The sequence below is a fragment of the Macaca nemestrina genome, chromosome 6 (genome assembly GCF_043159975.1).
Source record: "Macaca nemestrina isolate mMacNem1 chromosome 6, mMacNem.hap1, whole genome shotgun sequence".
NCBI lineage: Eukaryota > Metazoa > Chordata > Mammalia > Primates > Cercopithecidae > Macaca > Macaca nemestrina.
The window spans coordinates 113,963,695-113,990,860 of NC_092130.1; the positions used below are offsets into that span (position 1 = coordinate 113,963,695).

General features: G+C 37.9%; 1 protein-coding gene across 1 annotated transcript in view; it reads right to left on the bottom strand.

Moving 5' to 3' along the window:
* Window positions 1-27,166, bottom strand: part of LOC105499451 (zinc finger SWIM-type containing 6) — a 216,310-nt gene that overhangs the window by 77,319 nt on the left and 111,825 nt on the right. The window lies entirely within an intron of this gene.

The following is a 27,166-nucleotide window of genomic DNA, read 5'->3' on the forward strand; positions in this document are numbered from 1 at the left end:
CATTACCATCATACCTATAGGAAGTGGTTAGATTACAGCGCTCAGAGGCCATCATTACTCTACTCTGAATCGGGGTATACAAGACAATAATCCCCTAGATCAGTGGGATCAGTGGTTTTCTTCTTTTTTCTACTCCTTTTTTAAAGTAGAGTCAGTCAGCTCAGCTTTCTTCTCAAAAACAAACTCTCCCCACCTTTATTCTAGGCAGCCACTAGCTGGCCCCAACCAACCAATATTGCAACTCTAAGGGGGTCCCTTTCACAAACTTTGACCAGAGAAATTTTTAAATTTAATAATCCTTTCTGTAACATGCATAACGTATATCCCAATACAGCAATGTCTATGAGCAGCAACTGCTTATAGAATTGCAGGGCCCACCAAATCTCATATACACTACCACCTAAGTAACTCATAATGATGATTCTCTTCCATGTCACATACAGAGGAAAGCTATACAGATGTATGGTTATTACACACACGGGCGCGCACACACACACACACACACACACACACACACACACACACACACGGTACAAAATTACCAAGGTGGAAAAAGCCTTAAGAGGCCTTATACCTTAAACTTACACCCACACAGAAATCCTCTATGACAGTGGTCCCCAACCTTTTTGGCACCAGGGACCAGTTTTGTGGAAGACAATTAGATAATTTTCCATGGATGGGGGAAGGGGATGGTTTCAGGATGAAACTTCTACTGTTCCACCTCAAATCATCAGGCATTAGATTCTAATAAGGAGCATGCAACCTAGATCCCTCACATGTCCAATTCCCAATAGGGTTTGCGCTCCTATGAGAATCTAAGTCCACCGGTACTGGGCCACGGCCCAGGGTTGGGGGACCCCTGCTCTATGAGCTCCATGACCAATGGCCGTTTTGCTGCCTATAACAATCCACACATGAGGCATTCACCCAGCCTCGGTGGCCATTTCCCCTTGGACAGCACTAGCTACAGCTTACTGCCTTCTACCACCACCGCCCACCAGGCAGTCCTGACCGGCTTGGCCAGAGGACTTCTCCATGCTCTCTTTCCCTATATTGCATAGGAAGGCTGTCCTAAATTGGGGTGGATGGTAAGGGGGAGCATCCATTCAATCCCAACCTCTCTCTCTCTCAAAGCCATAAACAGTGGCCAAGGATAAGCCTGAAGGGAGTAAGAATATAGTTTTGGGAACCTCCACGACTCAGACTGACCTCAGGATTTCAGGTGCCTGAAACTTGAATGCTACACAGTGAAGCCCTGGGCTCTTTCCCAGCCTTCCTCTATTGATGCTACTTTAATAAAATTCATCTAGCTGGCCACTGTTTCTTCCAGTTCCCCTTCATTCACAAAGAAAAGGATTGCTACCATGTGGGGACTCCGGAAGGGGTGGTGCACATGGAGCTGCAGAGGTAAAATTCAAGAATGACGGCCAGACAATGGTAAGGGTTTACACACAGGACATCTGAACCCCGCTTACTGTCCTCCCCCGCAGAGTCCACCCAGGTCAGACAGTTGAAAGAAATGCTACTCCTAAGAAATCTTTCAGAGGTAATATAATTTCACCTTGATCATTCTCAGCAACATTTAGTAAAATGAGAAAGGTGTTGCAATAATCTTTATCAAATGCACCAATGAAAAAAGAGCATTCCCTAAAAACAAGTCACTATTACTGCTTCACAATAAGAAATTTTGAGAATTGTCATATAATAATCTTTGGTTTTCTTCCACAAATATTTTGTTTCAGAATGGATATTCCAGTCTCCTTTATGTCTTTTAATCAACAACTTTTTCTGAAAAACCACAATTAAAGAAAGGGTACATAGTAAATATTCTAAAATTTTTAAATATCTATGTTCCCATAAAGAAAAAGTCACATGAAAAAGTAAACACTCCAGCAAATCTCAAAAATGAATAACGAGGGCGGCCTTGCTGTAATATATGCAGATGTAATATAAACCCACAATAATTAAAAATTCTTGGGACAGGCACAGATCAAGACAAGAAAATTACCAAGGGATCATAAGAGAGAGTCTGGAAAGTTCCCAAGCACATTCTGTGCATTTAGTTCAAGGCAAACTCTTGTTTTCCACCTGTCATATATGTACTTGCACAGGCAAACCAGTTAATAGGAAAACTGACCATTTATAAAATCAGTCTCTTCCCACTTAACACTGTCACATTTCTCTTCACCAACCAACTCAGTGTCTTTGTCTCTCTGCAAAAGTGATATTGGAGACAACATTTTCCCCATCCCCACGCCTTGAAGATGGAGAACGATTCTAATCACAGGCAAAGCCAAGACAATTAAGGATCCAAGAGTTAAACCAGTTAGTACTTAAAGAGTCTACCCGGAGATAACATAACAGATGCTTCAAAAAAGACTGATTTAACTATCAAAGAAAAGGCCTTGGCCAGGCACGGTGGCTCATGCCTGTAATCCCAGCACTTTGGGAGGCCAAGGCGGGCGGATCACGAGGTCAGGAGATCGAGACCATCCTGGCTAACATGCTGAAAACTCCGTTTCTACTAAAAGTACAAAAAATTAGCCAGGTGTGGTGGCAGGCGCCTGTAGTCCCAGCTACTTGGGGGTGGGGGAGCGGGGGCTGAGGCAGGAGAATGGCGTGAACCCGCGAGGCGGAGCTTGCAGTGAGCCAAGATCGCGCCACTGCACTCCAGCCTGGGTGACAGAGGGAGACTCTGCCTAAAAAAAAAAGGCCTTATAAAAACTGGTGAGGCCCTCAAATAGTTTCTACAAAAATGACCTGCTTTATTCACATGAGTTATACAGTACAAGTCAGAAAAGAAGTATATTGAATCTTGACATCACACAATTATGCAGAAGGGAATCCCACATATTATACAGTTTTGTTACTTAAAATTTACTATTCTTGTAAAGTGTTTTAAAAAGCAAACAATAAAATATTGTGACCTCCAAAACAATTTAAATCCAAGAGAAATGTGAAAGCACAAATAAACATATACATGTCTTATAGCATAACACTTAATATTCTGAGATCATCAAAGATTAAGGTGTTTTATGAATGTTCATTTTCCAAGTAATTCTAGATTATCTTGCAAATGCCCAAAAAATCCAACCATTTTTGGCAAAAGTATTTCTAAATGTCATAAATTCTACTCTGCCCCCCAATCAGGTGACCATTTAGGGTGTTACTGAATGGGGAAGAACTCCAACAGACAACTGCAGATGCCAGTATTTTTAAAGTAGGCTCTTTTTGTTACCTTTCTCCACCATCAGCTACCAGGATGACTCCTCTCCTATACTGCTAACTTTATAGAAATTTCTTTGTCCTCAGGTAATGGCATCTTTAATTTGACTAGCTTTGTGGCAGCTATTTAATGCTCTGAGGCCTATTGTTTTGTTTTGTTTGGCAGGGCTAGGGGTGGCTCCCCTTACCTTTAGGTGAGCATGTTAAAGGAGAGAGGTTTTACTTTAAATACAGGAAAATTATACACATACACATAAAGGGCAGCTGGTATATTACTTTGTAAGACTACGCAATACAATGACTCAGTCAATATGCAGGAATTCGACCAAGACTACTTCAGGATTGTACAGTGGTGTATTTTGGCTTCTCCAATTTGAGAAACCTTCTTTGAAATTCTACCAACTCATTCTCTGCGGATCCTAAATCATACGAGAGAACCCACAGGACAAACAAGGACACTTTTCCTCCCTCAATAATCCCAATAAGGCTGTTAGACACCCCCCAGCTGGTCTTACCTCTTAGGTTTTGTTTCAAGACAAAACAATGTTCCTGAGAACTGATTTTTGCCTTTCTGGAGTTTTGACAAACTATGATGACCGGCTGTTTTAGGGCTGCAAATGCAGAATCTTCCTCTGGGATAGTTAGCTGTTCTATATGACAGAATTGAGCATACAAAAGGGACAATCCTGCACTCCATGGAAAAACACGGATAATTGACTGTAGAACTAAAACTGAAATTATGCAAACCTTTTCTTAAAATATTTATTTGACTTTATAAAACATAACCAGTAAAAGACAGTTAATTCCACAAGAGCTTCACAGAACAGTCAAACTGTTTTATCATCATGCTGTCACAGAACCCAATAAAATGTTAGAATCCACATTCTTAATCTGCACGAACTGAAGAAAAACGAAGCACAAACCAAGGCATAGTGTTGTGTAGTCCTTGGGAACAGACTTTGGTTTGGATCAGGTTCTGCCACTTAAATGCTAGGTATCTTATATTAAATATTTAACCTCTCTGAATCTTGCTTTATTTGTGTGCAAAATGTGGCTAGAAATACCTCCTAGGGTTGTTTGGGGAATTAAAATGAAATAACATATGTAAAGCACCTGGCACATAGTAAAAGTGCTCATTAAATTTTATTTCCCTTTCCTTCCCTTCCCAGCTGGAGAAACAGGGGAGGGGTGTCGGACACATTCCCTTTCACCCATAACACTTTCTTTTTCTAAGCTACTGGAATCTTGAGGGGAGGAGGGGTCTAGCCTGTGGAGATGGCTTGGAAAATGAGAGGGATCACTGAGAATGTCTCAGTTAAGTCAGACAATTCTAGAGGAATCACTGCTATTTGATGGCAAAACCAAAATATTTCAAAGAGTTACTTATACCTTTACTCAACTCAGCTCTCTTTCCCCATTTTCCTATTAAGTTCTGTCAACTCACAAATAGTTAATTTTGTGAAAGAGTGTTACTTTCATATAGAGAGAAACTAGAAAGTATTAGGGGAGAATCTTTTTTGGTAACCGTAAAGGATTCTAAAATGTTATAATGCAATGATTCTCAAAGTATGGTCCTAGGACCCCCCCAAGAGGTTCCTAAGTCTCTTTGAGAGGGCCCACAAGATCAATATTTTAAAAAATACTTATATCTAGACATTATTAGCCATTTAAAATCTTCTTCATGAATGTATGTTTAGTTTTCCAGTATCACATTAGTATGCAATGTGTAATGTAATGGTATCACATTCCAGTATCATTACAAACTGAACATAGAGACAGACAGCAAAGTCCAGCGCTCTTCTTTTAAGACAGACATTAAATAGGCTTGCAAAAATATAAAACAGTGTCACCCTGTTCACTAAAATATTTTTGTTTTGAGAACTGCAGATTTTTTAATAAAGATATATTGTTTATGTTGTGAGTTACTGTTATTTCAACGTATAATTTTGTTTTCCTTTTTAATTTCAAACATAGTAAATATCATTAGATATAATTCTCATAAGCAAAAGCACTATGGGCACTTCCATTATTAAGAGTGATACCAGAAAGTTGAAGAACTGCTCTTATAATGCACTGCCAAGATGTGGAAGAAAGAACTCCTCTTGTCTACATCATACTGATGGGGCACTATCTGCACTTAGATCTTATAGTAGGTCCAAAAGACTCAGTAGAGAAACACTGAAGGGACAAAGTTCTCACACATGAACACATATTCAAATCATCTATGTTAATTTCACATTAAAAAGATTAAGGTTTCTAGAAAGCAAATGTTTAATTCTTCACTGACATTCCAAATTAAGCTTAAGAAGTTAAGCTTTTCTTAAAACATATTTTTCATATCTTAGGTTAAATTTTAATTGCATATAAAAGGGAACAAGGAGACACATGATATCAGACTGAAAAAAAGGGATTTTAAAATACACAAGTAATTTCTAAAAGTTGGCCATTTTGTGCATATATGTATATGCACTCAGTTAACTGAAAGACTGTTATAAACTCAAAGCATTAGGAAATTTCTAAGCTAAAATAAACTGGCAGACATGAAATAAACATGCACACTAAAAACTACTGCTTTCATGGCAGATTCTTTCCAAAAAAGTATGCGCCCTGTGTACAAGGTGCCCAAGTAACATATTCTTTGTTGAAAAAGAATTTAACAGAAGCACTGGTGTAGCACTTACACAAATACATCTTTCACCCTTTTCCTAAATAAAAAGAACCCCCAGGGAAATTAAAGGCAGAAACCAAGGCAATGTAATGTTATGGCTGAAAGGGTGGCAAGGGTTGTGAGGAATTTTTCTGTAATTTTTTTAAAGCCAAGTCTAAAAATGCAAAAGTGTTAACCCTCCCATGATAATGTATTCATTGGTTAACTAAACTCACTGCATTAGCCAAATGTATAGTAACTAATACTTGATTATGTAACCTTGGTAAAGTAGATGAGTTAATCATTGCCCCCCAAAAAACCTTTTTACCTTTCCCAACTCTGAGAACTATTGCACTTAATCTAACACGCCACACTACAATAATCGATATTAAAAACAAAAAGTTTTAATGTAAATCATGTACAATTTCCAGATCAGCAGAACAAACAACATAAGGACCCAAGATGGAAACTTGTATAAAATATCATATTCCCTTTCAACTCCATAATTTTCTCAAAGGGATATTCTAAATTAAAGGGACTGCATCCTGTGAGCTGGCTAATTAAATCCTCTAGCACTAATTTCTAATGCTAAGTTTAAACAGCTTATAGGAAGACATTAGGAGATTTTGCCAGCAATCACTAATGAAGTGGTTTTCATCTTTCCGAAAAAAACATTTTTTAAAGGAAAAGCTTTATTTTAAGACCACCTTAAAAATGCCTATTTGGAACTGAATCACTCCTACACTTCATTAATATCTGAGAGAAAAACAATGGCAAATTAATGCAAAGGCCAGACTGTAAACCACAGTATACCATACAAACAACATAAAAATTTATGGAGCATGCATTGGACGGGCCCAACTAAGAGTTCCCAGCAGTATTCTGCTCAGTATTGGTTGTTTTCTCGTTAATGTAGATTCTTAGACACCATTTTCTTACAAGAATCCATGTGATCAGAATACCTGTATTAGATATGAGTGGCATTAGATAATTATTTAAAATTATTTTTGAAAATAAGACTCTTATCCACTAATTCGGATATCTGCAATGGGCACCTAGAAGTAGCACTAGTTTAAGGGGAAGTGCTGAATTAAAAAAAAAAAAAAAAAAAGGCGTATCACTCTGTCCTACCAAATCCAGAAGTGCATAAGGGTTCCTCACCACCAACAACAAATTGCCATCAACTAATTTTTCAAGATGTATTTCTGTATTTTCACTTGCATATTTAAGGGAAACAATCATTGTCTAGCTTCAGATTCTGGGTGGGCAGTTGGGAAGGGGGTTGTGATTAAAAGAAAAATTGGTGGAATTTGAATTATTTTCACAACTGTAACTCTGAAAAATGCTTAGGAATGTAAATTATTTACCCCAATCTTTTAAACGTAAGCTGCTTTCTCTGATGCCAACCTTTTCTAATACAAGGAAAGCAGCTCTGGCCTTCCACCCTTCTTAAAGGTGGGGACAGCCCTGGAGCCCTTCCTCTCTAGGATCCCTTGTCACCTGCACACCCCACACTGCCCCCACCTCAGTTCACTGCTCCTTCCTCTCAGGGCTCACTTTGGCCTCTCACCTGGGTCCCAAACTTCTGAAGTGCAGATGAAGTTTATTGGAGCCCTTTGGTGCCCAAGTGGCACTCTTAGCATCTCTGCATGCTTTGTTTTGCCTCCCAAGGACCGGGTGTAAATGAGGAGGAAGCAGAAGATCCTTTTACCTATTTATTTCCCATTGCTGCTCACAGCAAAACAACCTTTGGAAATGCCTGGCTGTTTGCTTTAGGGGTGGTGGTGAAGAGGAAACAGAAGACTAATTCTGTTTACCAGAGCCAAGAGGAAGGGGAAAGTATGCTCAGACCTGGGAGGGGAGAATGTAGGCCTTTGGCAGCCAAATTCTTCCACCCACACGATGGAGCTCTCGCCTGATCCCTCACTGCAACATGAGCCCTCACATTTTGGCGCTAACCATTCCTAATGTCTTGCCCTATGCCCAGGCTCTAACCCACTTAATTCTCACAACCATCCTGCAAAGCAGGCATCATATTCCCCTTTTTACAGGTGAAGAAACTGATGTTCTCTAGGAGAGGCAGTGGTAGTACACACTCTGGATTAAGTAGAACTGAAGGGAACACAAGTTTCCTACATCTCAAACAATAAACTTACACAAATAAAACCTTTCTACTCCAACACATAAATGATTTTCAAAGATGAGGGAGGCAAGGAGCGGTGGCTCATGCCTGTAATCCCAACACTTTGGGAGGCCGAGACGGGCGGATCACTTGAGGTCAGGAGTTCGAGATCAGCCTGGCCAACATGGAGAAACTCCATCTCTACTAAAAATGCAAAAAAAAAAAAAAATTGGCTGGGTGTGTTGGTGTGCGCCTGTAATCCCAGCTACTTGGGAGACTGAGGCAGGAGAATCGCCTGAACCCAGGAGGCAGACGCTGCAGTAAGCTGAGATTGCGCCACTGCACCCCAGCCTGGGCAACGAGATCAAAACCCCGTCTCAAAAAAAAAAAAAAAAAAAAGGAAAAGAAAAAGAAAAAGAAAAGAAAGAAAGAAAGATGAGGGTGAAGCAAACTAACAGATCCAGACACTTGAGTAAACTCTGCTAGGGTTAAGAAGCTTGGAGGCAGAGCTCTTTCATCTCTGTAGCCCAAGGATCCAGCACAGTTCTTAGAATAGGCCAGGCCCTTGAAAGTATATCAAATGAAAGAACTCATGGGGTTCCTCCAAGTAATGCCCTCCCTGCACTGTAAAAGCCACAAATAACTAAATGCTTTGGCCCCAAGCCCAGGATACTTTAACTTAACGAAAGACTATTTTTAAGAGTCCACTCCTCTCCATACTTCAAGTTAAACTGGAAGCTCAGAGATAGCAGGGGTCTGTGGCATCCCCATCACAGAGGACTATTCTTCGAGGAGGTGCTCCAGAAGAATTTGTTAAGATGAAAGAACACACAAGCACTCTTGGCATGTGGAACATATAGATGGGTGGTTCTCACACTGGAATGTGCATATGATAATAAAGATTGCTGGACCCCATACGTCCAAGGTTTCTGGTTCTACCCAGGTGATTCTGACACTGCTAGTGTCCAGGGACCGAAGTTTAAAAACCACTGACTTAGAAGATTAGAATTACAGCTTCAACAAGCCTTTTCTAGCCAAGACATATTTGAGCAAACATAGTAAATGGAACAATGAAGAATGTATAACTCAGGGTATTAAAAATATATATAATATCTAGCTTCTTATGAAACCTAAATGTTCCCATTCTAAGTCAGAAACTGGTCTGAGCATCACAAAATAAAAGTAAAAATAACATAATAACAAAAGCTGTTATCACAGTTATTAATACTTAAAGCTAGACCATCTTTTCAGTAAAATCTTCATTAAAAATCTAAATTAAAATACAAAAAGTTTTAAGTAATCAGAGAGTATTGACTTCTGCAAAGAGACTGTTTTACAACATCCCTGGGACTCCTCACAATTGAGAGTTATTTGTATATTAGAAACAATTCAATTAATGAAAAAAATATATAGGCAGCTATTTTAGTAACACATTTTTCGCTTGAGGCAAAGTAGACCTTATGTGAGAAAGTCAGAGGCAACAGAATGCAGGATGGCACAAGGTGGGGCAGGACTGAAGAGAATTAGCACCTTCTAAAACAAGATTGGTCTTCCTTCAAGCTCCATCACTATCTCAGCTCGCTGAACTTGGCCTTGATGTTTTCATCTATAAAAAGGGATAATAATACCTATTTTGTAGGGCAGCTGTAAGGACAAGAACTGACTATATACAAATCATTACAACTCCTTTAATGGAATGCCTGCCATCATCATTATTGTAATAGAAATGCCACATACTCTGGAAAGCTTGGCGTTTTCAACACATGCACTAAAACCCTAGCCTGTCAGTGTGAGTGCACTTGCTGCTGGAAATGCCAAGCTCCCAGGAGCATGCTGGCATTCTACTACAATAATAGACTAGGGTTTGTTGTTGTGCTAATACATAGCTAATATATCCATACTTCCAAACTAATAGAACTACTATCAATTTTTTCTGTTGTTCCAATTTTACATAGCACATTTTTAAAATGTAATTTGAAGGAAAATGAAAAGAATTTAGAAGACTTAATTTTGCCACAAAACAACTTTTAGTTTTCATCAGTTAAAGAAATGTTTCACCTTCCCTTTGAAGATTTCTCTCTACTAAAACATAAAACACCCCTTTTATCCCTAATGTTTGCCTTCCATGTGAGGTATATAAAATTATTTTTTACAGCTTCAGTCTACCTTGTCACTGAGGGGAAGACTAATTCAAAGTTGGGTGCAAGAGTAAGGAGACTTGTAATTCTTGTTTTGGGAAGAAAAAGTGACCACAGCTTTCCATCTTCACTAATTTATGGCCTGACAAGCCAAGGAAAGTCAGAGCTCCTGCTCTCCTCAAAGAATCTCAAGGAACACTAGCTCCTGCCAGGACTGTAAGTTATTGTCATTTCCCTTACTGTAGAGAGCCAGCTGGGAAGAAAATCCTCTCTGCCCAATTTGTATGCTTTAAGAACAATGAGGTAGATATATTTTTACCCTGGCTAAATGGCACATTTTTTCTTAAATACATAATGATGAAAAATAAGCAAAGAGGTCATCTGTTCAAAATGAGATAAAACCGGCTAAGTCATTACCACCCATATCTTGGAGCACTGTAATTACAGATAATATTTTATTTTCCTTGCTTTAGTTGGTTGTGGGGGGGAAGTGTTTTTTCCTGAAATTTCTACAACGAACACATACTGCTTACAAGAATAAAAACAAGTGCTTTCACTAACACTGAATGAGTGTTCAAAGTCTTCCTGAGTAAAGAATTTGACTTATAAATGATTTCTAGCACCTCTTCTGCGAGCCTGGTAATAACCACACCCCCAGTACAAACACTGATGTCATCAATGCAGCTCTGCCTTACTGACTGGTCCAGCCTACTATAGCAACAGGGCACTCCAGAGCTTTCCACTGGATGCTGAACACACCTTATGGCTTAGCCACAGTTCATAGAAGAGGATGGGCTACACAACTCAAAAGAAAGACAAGGCAGAGACTGGGACTCTTGATTCTAATTTCAGCCATTAAGTAATTTTAGCCCCATTGGTAAGTTATTTAATATCTATTTCTTGTTCCCTCTTTTTCTCTCACTTATTAAAAAAGGGAAATAGATAATGATTTCTAAAACATTATGGAGGGAGGCAGCAGTAATAGAGAGCCAGTCATGACAAGATATGGGGTGGTAGTTGCTATACTCACTTATATAGCATGAGACTTTTGACCTCCCCTGGCTACTACAGGGTTGAATCAATGGTCATCTCAAATGACCTGGTGGCTTTGGCTCAGGGAAGAGGAGAGAGAAAGGACAAATATGACAATAGCTGGAGTCACATTTATGTCACTGGCATTTGGGGGGAAATTTTTTTAAAACTTCAAAATAAAATACAAAAGCAAGTAAGTATTTTTTACCAACATAATTTTTACCCATCTGCCTGAAAGTGAGATTCTTAGGGCATTATATCTTTTTGTCGTGTTCTATATAGCTGGCAAAATTTCCAGCTGTATAAAGAAATTTCACAGTACATAAATATAGGTAGCGTTTATCTATGCAAAATATATAAAATATAGAATAAATAATATAGAAACATCAAATAAAGCCCATTTAAAAATGGAATGAAACCTATGGATCACCTTGTCTGTCTCTGCTACATAAAAGAATGTATTCTTTCTCTTATTATCTATTATATATTATGAACATTATATATTATGACTACTCAACAACCACTTCCTTAATCCCCTACTGCACAACAGGAAATGTATATACAAGTCTCCCAGGAGGCATCCAAGAATAACACAGGGTTCCAGTTCTGAGAAGTCACTGCATTATTGGACAATTCGAGTTAACAAGACAGATTAGGCTGGATTTGGAAATAAGTAAGAAGAGATAATATCTAATACAATGTAAATTTTAGAAAGAAGAGAAACGACAGTACAGACCCCCATTTCCGAAGCCATGTTCTATGTGTGTTAACAGAAGAGGGAAAGGTTCCCAAGGTCTTACAAGTTTGGATTAATTTTCACCACCCTTTTCGAGATTCAAAAGCACATGAAAATGGTAACTGCTGTAAGAACTCATACAGTAACAGTACACCTAATGAAATCTATTTACTAGTAAAAGGTCTAGAATAACTGCTGTAAGATCCAAAAAAAAAAAAAAAAAAAAAAACACACACACACACACATAATTCAGGATAAGCAGTAGAGCTGATAAACAGAACTATGGGCTCAACTGAGTTTAGAATCATCAATAAGCATGAGCCAACTGAAAGGATTCTGTGATTTTTCTCCAGGAGTTGAAGACTACCTGGACATGCATGGCTGAAAGGCTGGAGATACCACATCATCGATATCCCTCATCCACTGTGAAAGAACCAAGTATTTAATGGAAAAGGTAAACATCGTTGAAAGTCAACCTTCTTATAATGCAAGACAAAAGAAAATACACCAATGCTGTTGTTATGTGCAGCACAGTCAAAACTTCACCTGGCATACTATCAACCAGAAATATCTATTAATATTTGATTAAACAGAATACCACACACTCTTGACTCACATGGTTGAGAAAATGTTGACAATATTTTATATCCAAATCCTTGAAACTTGAGTGGCAAAGCTCAAATTCCCTTTGCGGGAGGACCTGAAAGAGTCTAACATGAAAATACTGCATTGGAGTTTATTCTGTAACACAACAGAGATCCATGGCTATACGCAAAAAAGACTCTTAAGATCTGGTGGCACTTAGAAGTACCTAGAACAGTGCCTGACACATGAATACTTGTTGAGTGAATGAATAAATAAAAATGTAAAGTTTTTATTTAATACGAGGTTAAATGAAATCTGAATACTCTACCAGAGTTTTATTGTGAGAAGCTGCAAGATAGCAAAGTCTGAAAGCAAATGATCTATGTATCTTTCCCAGGATGTATATATGAAAGAGTTGTGACTAAGAACTAAACTCTTATTGTAGATAATATCCCTGATTAAAGGGTGACTTTTGCAAAACCCTCACAAAAATTCCACCAATACTATACACTATACTACTATATACAAATAGAAATGTGTTTTTACTTACTCCTTCTGAAAGCAAAGCATCTATAATATAAAGGAACAGATATATTCCATTTTATTAGTCCAAAAAGAGCATGTTTGTTGGATATTGATAATAACATTATAAAAAAAAATCAGAAAAAAAAGTCAGCTACTGGTCCAGGGATCTAACTACAATTTTCCTTTCAGTATCAAATAACTGTTCAATAAAGCTATTTATGAACAATGATTATCTTATGTTGCTAAACTTTAGGATTTAAAATAAATTTTACAATAGATAACTATGAATCACTGCCAAATTTTTGACTTATTTCTTTTTAACATGAAATGTAAACTCAAATGGTTTCAAATGTGAAAGAGTGCTAATTAAGTAGCAATTATGTACATAGTGGCTTAGGCTTCAGAATCAAAATATGTGTCTGAAGAATGGTAGTATAAATGGAATGAGAATTGACCTGGGAAAGAGACTTGAGTTTTAATCCCAGCTCTGCTACTAATTAGCTGTTTACCTGGAGTCTTTGGCCTTTTTTTTTTTTTTGAGAGGGAATCTTGCTCTGTCGCCCAGGCTGAAGTACAGCGGCGTGATCTCGGCTCACTGTAGCCTCTGCCTCACGGGTTCAATCAATTCTCCTGCCTCAGCCTCCCGAGTAGCTGGGACCACAACTGCCCGGCGCCACACCCAGCTAATTTTTGTAGTTTTAGTAGAGACGGGGTTTCTCCATGTTGGCCAGGCTGGTCTCGAACTCCTGACCTCAAGTAATCCACCTGCCTCAGCCTCTCAAAGTGCTGGGATTACAGGCATGAGCCACAGCACCCAGCCTGGCCTCATTTGCATACCTGCAAAAGAAAGCTGAAGGACTAGATCAGTGGTCTCTTACCTTCTTTTTCAGAAGGTTGGGAGGGAGCATAGATCACTAGAGAATCTGAAAAAGGGGCCAAATATGCACAAAATTATGTAGAGTATTTCAAAGTTTAGGATCTCTGTTATCTACTCATTTATTTAGGTTAAGGGCATTCGTGTAGATCTCCCCATATATCCTCAAACTCTAAAATTTTTAGATTCTAAGTAAGTCAAAAGCAGCCAAAATATATATACTCATAGTCAAAATGCATGGTGAAAACCTAGACTTTTGTCTCAAGTTATTTTTCTCTTTGGTTTATAATAAAGACTTTTGAGGATGCTTTTTAAGAATTTTATTGTATTCTTGTTTATTTGGTGTATTTCAAATGTTTATTTGGTATATTTCCAGTCATTTAGAGGTAACTAGAATACTTATCCAACCACCTCCATGCTCAGAGGCAAATATATGTATCCAACCTCAAAAAGACTGTATTATTATCCATTCTTGAGAATAGATGACGATTTAAATATAGTCCACATAATATGGGGCATCAAATGATAAAACAAGACTAATTCTAGAAGAGATTTTCAATGGGAATTAAAGAGGGGGGAAATTTGAGAAATAACTGGCATAATGTATATGATTCAATGACTGATTATTGCCCTATTTCATCATAAAACTAAAATAACATACAGATTAAATGCAGACAAAAACACAAGTACTTCAGTATCGTCAGATACTAGTCAAAAGACATATGGGGCTGAGTGCATTGGCTCACGCCTGTAATCCCAGCACTTTGGGAGGCCGAGGCTGGTGGATAACCTGAGGTCAGAAGTTCAAGACCAGCTTGGCCAACATGGTGAAACCCCATCTCTACTGAAAATACAAAAACTTGGCCAGGCAGGGAGGTGGGCGCCTGTAATCCCAGCTACTCGGGAGGCTGAGGCAGGAGAATCGCTTGAACCTGGGAGGCTGAGGTTGCAGTGAGCCGAGATCACACCACTGCACTCCAGCCTGGGCAACAAGAGTGAAATTCTGTCTCAAAAAAAAAAAAAGATAAAAAAGATATAGGGGCCACTTATTTAGTCACAATTGTTATGTTTACAAAGGATACTCTACTTGCCTAAAATATAAATATATTGGATATATAATCAAGGAAAATTCCTCAATAAAAACAAAAACAACAAAATGAAAACGGCCTGAGAACTGAACTACATGGCTAGTTTTCAGCCTCCAGAATTTTGAGGAAAAAGGAAATGGCCATACATGTATAAATTGAACACATTAGCTCATCAACTGTTTCATAATCATTCAAACTAATTTCTTTGGCACAGTACAAACCCTGCTACTTGAGGTTAAAATTGCTTCTTTTCTCTAAGGTAGACAGGTAGTCAGAAATTGGAAAAGGTTTAATCTTCAACAGAAATTTATTTCCCTGCTTCAGAAACCTATAAATGTTAGTACTGTAAAATATGATAGAAGAAAAGATACAATAAATGACAGCTACAGCTCTATCTTACTACTGGTCTAACTGGTTCTCTTTCACTTCTCTCTCCTCCTAACGTTTATTCTTTCAAATTCTTTCCACACTTTCAACCTCTACTGAATACATTTGTACCCTGCCTCTTTCCCTTATCCTTTACTCTGCTATCAAAGTTACCTTTATATACATATGCAGAGCAGGAGAAATTCATCTGAAAGGCTAAGACAATCGTTTCTTGTGGCAGCTGTATTCCCCAGCAACTGTAAACTCTACCTGGAACATTGATAAACTAGCTGGGGACATCTGCAGTTACTCTAAGAATAAGGTTTTTGTTTTCTTTTTTTTCCTTGGGGGGGCAGTTCTGCCAGTCTGTTAGGAGGACAAGTCTACATTTACATATTTTTTTACATATCAAAATTCAGCATTTTGTTAACCAAGAAAGTAAAAAATCTAGCCAGATTAGAGAAGTATTAGCCTTAAAATATTATCTTAAAAACTAAGAAATTCCACTTAATTCCCTTTGATGATTCTCCTAAAACAAATTTTGTTTGATTTTTTCTAAATAAATATACGAAAATTATATTCACATTCTGTTTGAGAAGGCCTCCAATATATAAAGTCTTTCTCTGAAACTGAACTCTCCTGGTATAACAATGACAGTCCTATGATGATATAATTTTAAGGGAGAAAATCAGAAATGAAAGAGATTGATACCTTAAGGGAAGATTATGCTGGCATAATCAGATTAAATGAGGTTCCAATTTTCAAGAGTGTGACTTTACAAACAGTAGTACTAAATAGGCAAAACCTTCAGCTCTCAATAATTCTAAAGAATAAAAGGTTCAGCCTGAATAACTGAGGGAAGGTTTATTCTTGAAACCAGTATTTTCATTTTACCAGGTGATGAAAGTCTTTTGAAAATGTATCAACACTTCCCTAGCTTCCTAAACAACAGTGTAACAGTATGGTGGTTGGGGGTGGAGAGGGGGGCGCCACAGCGCTGCAGAATCTAACTTAACACTTGCTTAACACACAAAGTTATCATTATGAACAAATTTACTGTACTAGGTCCTCCCAGTAGTGCCCTCACAGCCTCACTAAGCTGGGCTACCAGTCCTTTAGCTATAGAGATCTGCACTGCCCTGCTGGCCAAGTGCTCGGTCTACTCCCTCTCTCCTTCCTTGCAGAAACCAGGTGCCCCTTCTCATTGCTGACATCTTAATAGATGCATCCCTCTAGTTCTTCTAAAATGCTGGTTTAAATCTAGGAGTTTGGAAACCAGATAACCACTGTTTTTAAAGTTTTGTATAAGTAAGAGTAAATGAGGTCCGAGTACAGGTCAAAGATTTTCTTCTGAGTTCAGGCTTAAGCTTCAGTGCGGGGATACTGGTGAATTTTGCTCGGCAGCTTCACAGGCTCTTCCTTTGTCCTTGTTTCATTGTTCTCAACTGCACCCCAGATAGAAAATAATCGTTAAGAGAAAATGAATGGGCTTTTGCAAGTTTTCCACAAAAGTGCCATGAACTTGAAAAGGAAAATTCTAAAATTACTTCTCATTACTAGAAATACATGATGTGGTAACATCTTTAATTACTACTGCTAATATTAACAAGGAAGGAAACAATTTTTTTTTACAAATTACTTTTCTCTCAAAAATAAAATGACTTTGAGGATAAACTATTTAAATCTAACACAGGAAAGCTATTTTTCCCCCAAGACAAATACCTATTTTTTAAAAAAAGACACACCCAGATCTTGGTTTCTAAATACTACTCCCCAAGAAAGGGAACCAAAGCTCCTTAAAGGAATGCCTGATTCTAGGACTGGGACACAGAATCTACAAGATGAACCTGGAGAATGTGATGGTGCTAGAAAGGAGGTGCAAAGAAAAAAAAATCACCTTCACTGGGGGCAGTGGCTCACGCCTGTAATCCCAGCACTTTGGGAGGTTGAGGTAGCTGGATCATTTCAGGTCAGGAGTTCGAGATCAGCCTGACCAACATGGTGAAACCTTATCTCTACTAAAAATCCAAAAAAATTAGCCAGGCGTGGTAGCGCATGCCTCTAGTCCCAGCTGGGAGGCGGAGGTTGCAGTGAGCCGAGATCACACCACTGCATTCCACATTCCAGCCTGGGCAACACAGCGAGACTCCATCTCAAACAACAACAACAACAACAACAAAAACTTAGGGATAGGCACAGTGCTCATACTTGTAATCCGAGAACTTTGGGAGGTCAAGGCAGGAAGATAATGTGAGCCCTGAGCCCAGGAGGTCAAGAACGAGCCTAGGAAACATGGCTTATGAGATCCCATCTCCACAAAAAATTTAAAAATTAATTGGGTGTGACGGCATGTGCCTGTGATCCCAGCTACTCGGGAGGCTGAGGCAGGAGGACTGCTTGAGCCTAGGAGATTGAGGCTGCAGTAAACCATAATTGTGCCGCTGAATTCCAGCCTAGGCAAGAGTGAGGATTCATCTCAAAAAATAAAATAATATAATATAAAATTAAATTAAATTAAATTTTAGGGAACTCTCCCAATCTGAAAGAGCTGCCAACAACCAGGCTGCAAGTATTTGAGCAACAAAATCAATCGTGACAATGTTAGATTATAACTCAAAGAATAAAATAAGCATTTATGAGACCATACTGATATAAATAATGTATTAAATAAATAAATGGGGGAAGGGACACAACTTTCTAACAGAAGAATTTCAATTAAGAAATGCAGAAGGAATGACGGAAATAAAAATATTAGAACAACATAGTAATAATTGCTGCAAAGAAGATTCACTGATGAATGATAAAATTAGTGGGTAAAGCTTTAAAGAAAAACAGAATATTTGCATAGCCTCAGAGTATCTTCCCCCCCAATATTTTATTAATAACTATGGTGATTTTGGCATATATATACAAATTATTTGATACTCCTCCTCCTGTGGGTGGAGTTTATTCTCTCCTCCCAGTGTGTGGACTGGACTTTGGTGACTCCCTTCTAACAAAAAAAAAAAAAAGCATGGTTATTCTTGACAAATGCTAAGACAGCAAAAGTGGCTGGGTGTGGTGGCTTACACCTGTAATCCTAGCACTTTAGAAGGTCGAGGCAAGTGGACTGCTTGAGCCCAGCAGTTTGAGACCAGCCTGGACAACATGGCAAAACCCTATCTCTACAAGAAAACACAAAAATTAGCTAGGCATGGTGGCACACGCCTGTAGTCACAGTTACTTGGGAGGTTGAGGTAGAGGATCACTTGAGCCCAGGAGGTCAAGGCTGTAGTGAGCCAAGATCACGCCACTGTAACCCAAACTAGGTGACAGAGTAAGACCCTATGGCAAGAAAAAAAAAAAAAGAGAGAGAGAGAAACAGAGAGAATGGATGTAAAGTGTTCTCACCACAAAACACAAAAGTGATAATTGTATGAGGTAATATATATGTTAAGTAGCTAGATTTAGTCATCCCACAATGTATATAATACTTCAAAATAGCACATTGTATATGGTAAAATACGTACAATTTTATGTCAATTAAAAACAATAAACTAAAAAAAGGAAAAAAGAGAAAAGCGTGGCAAGCAAAAATAGTAACTTTAAAGTGAAGAAACTTGGCAGATATCATCTTAAATGAGCCAGTGATCAAGGCTAGCATAGCCAATAATATATCATGTTGCTATCATGTACTTCCCTGATATGATGCAATGAGAAGTACCCACCATCACTTCTGCGGTATTCCTGCGAAAATCGCACAGTCTCAATCTAATAATAAGAAAAGCATCAGACAACTCAAACTGAGGGTCCTTCTACAAAGCATCTAACCAGTACTCTTCAAATGTGTCAAGGTCATAAAAGACAAAGAAAGACAGGTAAGTTGTTGTAGACTGGAGAAAACTAAGGAAACATGATGAGTAAATATAATATGGTATCCTGGACTGAATCCTGAAAGAGAAAAAGGATATTAGTGGAAATGCTGGGAAAATCTGAATAAAGTCTGTAGTTTACTTAATCGTATTGTACCAATGTGATTTCTTAGTTTTAATGAAAGTACCAAGGTAATGATAATGTAGATATTAACATTAGGGGAGGTTGGGTAAAGCATATATGGGAACTCTGTGTACTATCTTGCAACTTTTCTATAAATCTGAAATTATTTCAAAATAAAAAGTTTTAAAAAGAAACAATCTGATATGGTTACTTAGTTGTGGCAAAAAGGTCACAAACATCTAAGCCACAAACATCTGTGGGGTCACTTAAGGTATATTCCTAATATTTTGATTTAATGATTAAGAGGATTTTTTCATACCATGAGAACGGGCAGGAGGACCCTAGAGAAACACTTGCACATGTGCACTGAGAGACATGCAAAATAACGTTCATAGCATTTTTGTAATAAAAAGCTGGTATCCCAAATATCCACGAGCAGCAGATTCAATATGCTGTAATATGTTCATATAGTAGAATACTATATAGCTATGAATAGGAATGAACTATAAACACAACCTTTTGATGAATCTCAGAATGTAGTATTTTTAAGGGGGAAAACTAGAAAAAAAAAGCAACAAGCTACAGTATATAAAGGAATAGGACACTCAGTGGAAAAGTATTTTCTTTAAAACAGCAAGAAAATGATTGACCCAAAGCTCAGGATAATTTCTGCAGTGGGTGGGAAATGGAAAATGAAGTAAAGGTATCTGAGAGAGGCACACAAAAGGCTCCAAGAGTACCAGTAACCTTACATTGTTAAGGTTGAGTAGTGGGTACTAAGTGTTCCTTGTATTGTTTTGCTTTATAACTCATACATATTTAAATATTCTTTAGTATACATTACATATATATTTGTAACTACTAAAAGGGTAAGGGAAGAGGTTCACCTTTTAACATATAGCACATCCTGCCAAATAAACAATGTATTAGGTGCTAAAATTTTTTCCATCTCTGTAAATTCCAAACTTAAAAGGTTACATTCATCTTTCTTGAATTAATCTAGAAAATAGCAATTTCTAAAAACCAGTGCAAAAAGTATTAACACCCATTCAGAATCTACAGGGTAAAACAAGCTTAACTAATTAATGAAGTCTAATGAGAAATCTGCCTTCTCCATTTAAAGGAAAGAACGTTTCCTCTATCTTTATTGCCATTCTGGGGTAAAGTATTTTCCCTTCACAAAAACAAGAAGTTTGTCTATGCTGGGAAAGATAAAAAAGAGAAACCCATTTGAGTTGCCTCAAATAATCGTGAACACTCTTGCCTCCCTTACAGCCAGACCAATGTTAACTTAGTACTCTAAGTAAAAATGTCTTCCGATTTTGAAGTATTTTCTGCATCTGTTTTTCAAAAGCCCCAAGTTCTTGATAAGAAGCTCTCAAAATTTACAAATGTTTAAATAACATATTTAACTTTTAAATAATATACTTAAATAGGATCATAATTTAAAGCATAATTTGGATTTTAAAGAAAATAAAAAGTAGTTATTCTGTCAGTTTAATTACTCTGACATTGGTACCCTGACTTCCTGAAACTAACTAAAACATTCCTGCCATGATGCCAGCTTCCTAGCCAGGCTTTCTGAAAGAACTAAGGGAGCTCAAGTTCCCCCAGCTGAACAGAAGCCAAAATATGAACCACTGCCACTTCTGTGCAGCTGTAAGCAGGATAAATTGCTCATAAATCAAAGCTGTCTTTATTGATCACAATGACAACAACCACACTAGCCAGATGGTCAGTCGTCAGGGGTCAGGACATACTTTTAAGGTAAAAGGAGCTTCAAACTATAGACCCTGGAAACAGACTTCTTGGAACCACATTATCCTTAAATAAATAAACCTCAATTTAATAAAGTAAAATTACAGATAGTCCTAAGAAATACACTTGACTATGCAAGTATTTCCAAAATGACCACAGCAAATGTTCCTGGGGTTCCTCTTCCCTATGCTCATTTCTTTATTTCTCCACTGAGTGCAGGCTTACCCCTGCCACAAGCTTTACCTTCATAAATCATTTTGTTTATTACTTCATGAGGGTAAGAGTGGTATTTGTTTTGTATACTACTTACTAATTTGGAGTCCTGTAAATATTTAGTAACAACAATACTAATCTTGATTATGTAGATCAAGCATTCATAGTACAGTGAAGTATAATCATAAATTCACCACCAGGAAATAATTTTAAAAAGAAATCCTCACCAGTGGCTATTCTATCAGAAGGCTTTATTAACCATGTCTAGGAAAAATCTGGCAATGTGGCAATTCAATGAAGTGTATACTTTTTCGTGGCCCTTACTTGGCCTAGCAATTATTTATTTTTAAATAAATCACATAAATGAGAAATCATTTAAAGCAAGAGTCTCTGGAATGCATTCCCATCTGGTCCCAGCCCTTCCCTTTCCCAGCAGAATGGGAAGACTGATGAGTCACTAACAAACCACCCACAGCCATCTATTTTTCACTGCCTTCAGCAGTACCCATTTCATGTGTGGGGCAAAGAAAAATTTGAACAAATCACCATTCTTCTTCCCACCTTTCCTACTACTGCCAAATTGTTGGAGGGGAAAATGAGTGCGAAAGATTATCCAAGAAGAGCAGAAAAAAAGGCAGGATGGAAAAAGCGGGCTGAGGATGTTGAAAGGCTCAAGAGGCTCCTGAACTGTTATTATATTGAATTTCTAAGAAGAGGCTGAGAAGTGGTAGTAGGGGTATATCAATTTGGAACACATAGTTTTCCTAAAAAGGAAACTGTCCTTTCATTCCACTGAAATACTGTATTCAGCAGGGTCAGTCCAAAATTGTTCAACACCCCAACCTATCTCTGTGTCTTTCTGGTTAAGCTGGCAGTGAAGTGACTGACTATTCATACATTCAGTCATCCTTCCTTATTAGCTACTGCCTGCTCACACCTGGAGATCAACTGGAAACAGGTGTTTCACTCAGAGTGCCTTCCCATCTGCTTAACCTTGCTCCTTGCCCTAAGGTACCCACCCTTACAACAAGGAGATGGGAAAAGAGCATAAAGTGATGGAATGGGTGCCCCATCAAGCTTTGTACAGTCAGTCTTACAGTATACTATCAAACCCAGTTTTGTTGGGCATGTGACTTCTGGAACTATGACAACAAAATCTCAGTAAAACCAAACTACCAAACACCTTTTGAGGTGCAGACTGATATAATTTTACCAGAGAATTATGAAGCGGTACATATGGCCTTATTCAAACGTAGGCTGTTAACAATTAAATTTAAAAAGTATTTCTGGGTACAACAGTATGCATCTGCAATCTCAGCTACTCGGAAGGCTGAGGCAGGAAGACTGCTTGAGCCCAGGAGTTCAAGGACAGCCTGGGCAACATGGTAAGATCCCATCTCTAAACAATAAATTTAAAAATATTACAACTCTGGAAATAAATTTAAAAAACAAATTGCTAAAAAAGTTTTATAAGCCTGATAAAGAATGCTTCATTACATACCTTTCAGTAATATTAAACATGAAAGTCAATGTGTGACCTCTTTAAGCAAAAAATTGGGCCTAGAACGCAAACAAAAATAAATGGTTTTCTCAGCTTCAGAAATAGGATGAGAAACCAATGTGACTATAAAATAGTGGGCATCCTACTGGTGTGGGTATTTTCTAAATTACTGCTCTATTATTAAGATGAACTCAGGACCATACAAAACACTTACCAGGAGTCAACATTCTTAGATGTAAATGCCCAACAGGAATCGTATAGGATGGCCAAAGGGCTTTAAAGAGGGAACGGAGATGCTGTGATTACAAGGACTACCAGGGCAATAGCGCTACCATTTTGTGAGGTTTGCCAGCAGGTTCTCCTTGCAGGCAGCATTACAGCTAAAAATGTCAAAACATCCTATATATACCTATTACTTTCTATTGCTACTGCAACTGTGATTTTTTTCAGACTACTTCAGTATTTCTAGTCAAGGCTACTCTTAACTTTCACTCCCAACTATGGCCTTATCCTTTCTCTTCATTCCTAAAACATGCTTTAATCTTCTGCATAGCAAATAAATCTTCTTATCATATCACTATATATTTCTTGGTTCAGTGTGTTTATTGTACCGTCCCTAAGTGCATCAGATCGGAACCAGTCTGTCTCTCTCAGGTTGCAAATCCTTTCAGAATGCGTAGCAACACCATTATCATCTACCCTCCCCCAAACAGGACATGTATATATTTATATACATTATTTCATTTACTAGAAAACTATAGTATTTGATAAAAAGAAAAATTAAGTTTTATTTTAATGAAGTAGCATTGTTATTCACAAACCAGGGAAGAAAATGAAATAATGAACAAGAAGGAAACTAACTTAATATAGGCCTATGTTCAATTGTATAGAATGTGATATTCTGAAAAGTGATTTTTATGATCTCACTTGACCCACAAATCCAAATATATAAAGAAGAAAAGACATGGGTGACAAGAGTCATGCACTGTGTTAAGTGCTTTTCACATCTGAAAGTTTTACAACTCAATAAAATACATATTATTTTCCCTCTTTGGAAAATAGGAAACTCAGAGAGGCTATGATGCTAATGTGCTATGGAAACTGCCCCAATTGTCCCATAGAACTGAGGTTTATAGTTTCTTTTGAATAAACACAGAAATTGATCCTCCCAGTCTTAAAACTTGAGAAAGTTAAAACCGTCTTATCTGAGTTCCTTTCTCAAGAAACTAACCATCAGGTCTCCCAGAGAGTCTCAAAGGAACTGTAACTTAACAGATACCACATCTGGATATGAGACACCAGACCCCTCACCCATTACAATTGCCTAACTGACCACCTGCTTCCTGCTGACCAACTCCTCTTTACTCCTCCCTAATTCCTATTTTAGCACACATGGTTACATTTCTTCCCTGCTATATAAACCCTTAATTTTAGTCCATCAGGGAGATAGACTTGAGACTGATCTCCTATCTCCTTAGCTGCAGCACCTGAGTAAAGCCTTCTTCCCTGGCAATACTGTCTCAGTGATTGGCTTTCTGTGCAGCTAGTCGCAAGACCTAGAACAAACCCCTAGCATGTCAGTAACAGATTTTGATTCCCCGACCTGAACATGTTGCTTGCTGGTCAGCTGCTGCAAGCCAGGAGAATTCTTAGAACACCTCCTAAGAAGTTGCCCGACCCTTTTTTGGCTGGAGGTGGGTTTTGGTCTCTCTCTTTGGCCACACTGCTGCCTGACAGCCTAGAAAAAAAACAGCCTTTGAAATCTGACATCTATGTTCAGATGAGTGAGTGTCTTTTGTGGATACCAGCAGCTGGATCTGCTCCTCTGAGAAATTCTGAAGGAATTTCTGTTTGCAGGTTGAACAAGACCAACTGACTGAGAGAGGAAAGCAACCTTTCTGTTTCAGTTTGGACACTCCTGGGGCTTGTTTGTTGCTGCAGCAGTTGGTTTGTGTTTTGGTAATTGTTTGTATGTGTCTTGATACAGTTATGGGAAATCAGAATTTGATAAACTTTTTAAAATACTGTTTGGCCCCAATATTCTTTGGAATCTGCATAAGTTAGGTCTCTCCTAACTTCTCATTTTGCTGTGGAACAGGAAAGCAGGATGGAGTTCCATGTATCCAGGCTTTTATGCTGCTGTTCTAAGCAGGGTTGGGCCAGCTTAGTACATGATGTTTTTCTGCGCTGTGTTTGGCCTCAGAGTTCTTTTGAGTCTGAGGGGGTTTGGCCTTTAAAAATCAAACAGCTATGAAAACTGCTTTACCCAAAATTTTGGTTTATAGCCTTCATTGGATTACCTATCAGTGAAAATAAGGTTTAGTCATTTGAACATGTGTGTAGACCAGTGAGTTGGTATTGCTATCGCATGGCTAGGGTTCTGAAGTAAAAGCTATTGGATCTGTGTGTGTGTGTGTGTGTGTGTGTGTGTGTGTGTGTGTACATGTTTAGAAGTGTTTACGTGTATGTACACTTATATGTTTTGTCTACCAAATTGGCTTATAAATAAAAGAGCACTCATAAATTAAGTAAATACGTCCAAGCATTTCCCAAGTTCATGTGACTTAAGTAAATCTTTAATAAACGAACTGGCTTTAAAATTTTTGTAAGACAAAAACAGAAACGTCTTCAGAATTGTTAGTATATATTTTTGTCTGGGTTTTATATTTGTCTCTGCTAGATATTGTGAAGTGCTGGGGTTTGGCACAGAAGGTTATAAAACTACAAACGCAGCCAAAAACAAAATGATCTTTGTGTGATTTTGTTGATAAATAAGATTAATTTAATGTTGTTGGTTTAATGAAAATGCCTGAATCTTCTGAGTTATTAGTGAGAATGCCCAATGTATTTAATTTGAACATTCTTACTTAGGTGAACATCTGATATTCACAGATCATAAAATAGTTAGCAAGGAACTGATGACTAGCTTTGTCTAATACCTCAGTTTTCAGAAGTAGTCTAGATGAACTGCTTTTAAAAGTGAAGGTACTGTGGGAGGTCAAAGTTGGTGGATCACGAGGTCAGGAGATTGAGACCATCCTGGCCAACATGGCGAAACTCCGTCTCTACTAAAAATACAAAAATTATCTGGGAGTGGTGGCATGTCAGTAGTCCCAGCTTCTCGGGAGGCTGAGGTAGGAGAATCGCTTGAATCTAGGAGGTGGAGGGTGCAGTGAGCCAAGATCGTGCCACTCAGCCTGGCAACAGAGCCAGACTCTGTCTCAAAAAAAAAAAAAAAAAAAAAAAGAAGAAGGTACTGAGTACATGTAAATGTGACAAATGTTTGCATTGCTTTGTTTCACACTACATGTGCTATTCTGCCTAGACAGTACTAGCACTAAAGTACTTACTGGTCACGTGCCTTAAGTCAATGCCTTAATTGCACAAAACGTATAGTGTTACGAGTGGATTTAAAGACATTAATATGCATACCAGGAACAAAATATCCATCATATGTGTTTCTAGGCTCTGGATAACACTGTCACCCCCAAGGTAAAGTTTTTTTACCTTGAGTATGAGAAAAATATGGGGTTCATTTTCTGTTTATTTACTTTTGCTTTCCATTTTCATTTACTTCCTGTTGTTCTTTGGGTTTTACTCACACATACACACACACGAAACCAATGATGTTTTTCAGTTTCTAATGGAAGGATTGTATTTGGTTCTATAAATAGTCATTTTGTTTCCTCTGCATTTCCAACAATTTGTCATTTGCTTTCAAATTTTAGTTGTGTTTACCATTATCAAAATTAAGTAACATTCACTTGGATTAAGTAGCGATAAAAATGTGAGACTTTGCACTTTCCAATGATTTTTTATCCCAAGCCTTTCATCACTGTTTGGACTTCAGGTGTATACTTTATAACAAAATATATTCAAATGTTGCACTGATTTGAGGATTCTAATGGTGAAAGTTACCTAATCAGTTGTCAGTACTGTATCTAGAAGCCAATCCTGGAAATGTATGATGATAATCTTTTAAAATAGCTGAAAAAAATTATTGTGCGCTTGTTCTCACTTTGTCCTTGTTTTGTTGTAAGTTCATTTATCTTCATACTGAATTTCCAAGACTGGTATTTGCATTAAACATTTTTTTAAATGACAGAGAGAAAAGTTAATTGTCTTACTTTGATAAGTTTGGCACAGGACCTATCACATTTTTGATGCTTTTGGTCACAATTCTGTCACTAGAATGCTAGCAATTAGACATATGCAATGAGTATTGCATAAACTACTTTAATACCGTGGTTTGAAATGCTACAGGCAGCAACTACTAGACACCAAATCACAGTGTTTTAATTTGTGACATGTTAGAATGATAAGGCTTTCTGCAGAATAAATGTCCTATTAGCTAACCCTTGTGCTGTTAAGTTACAGGGTT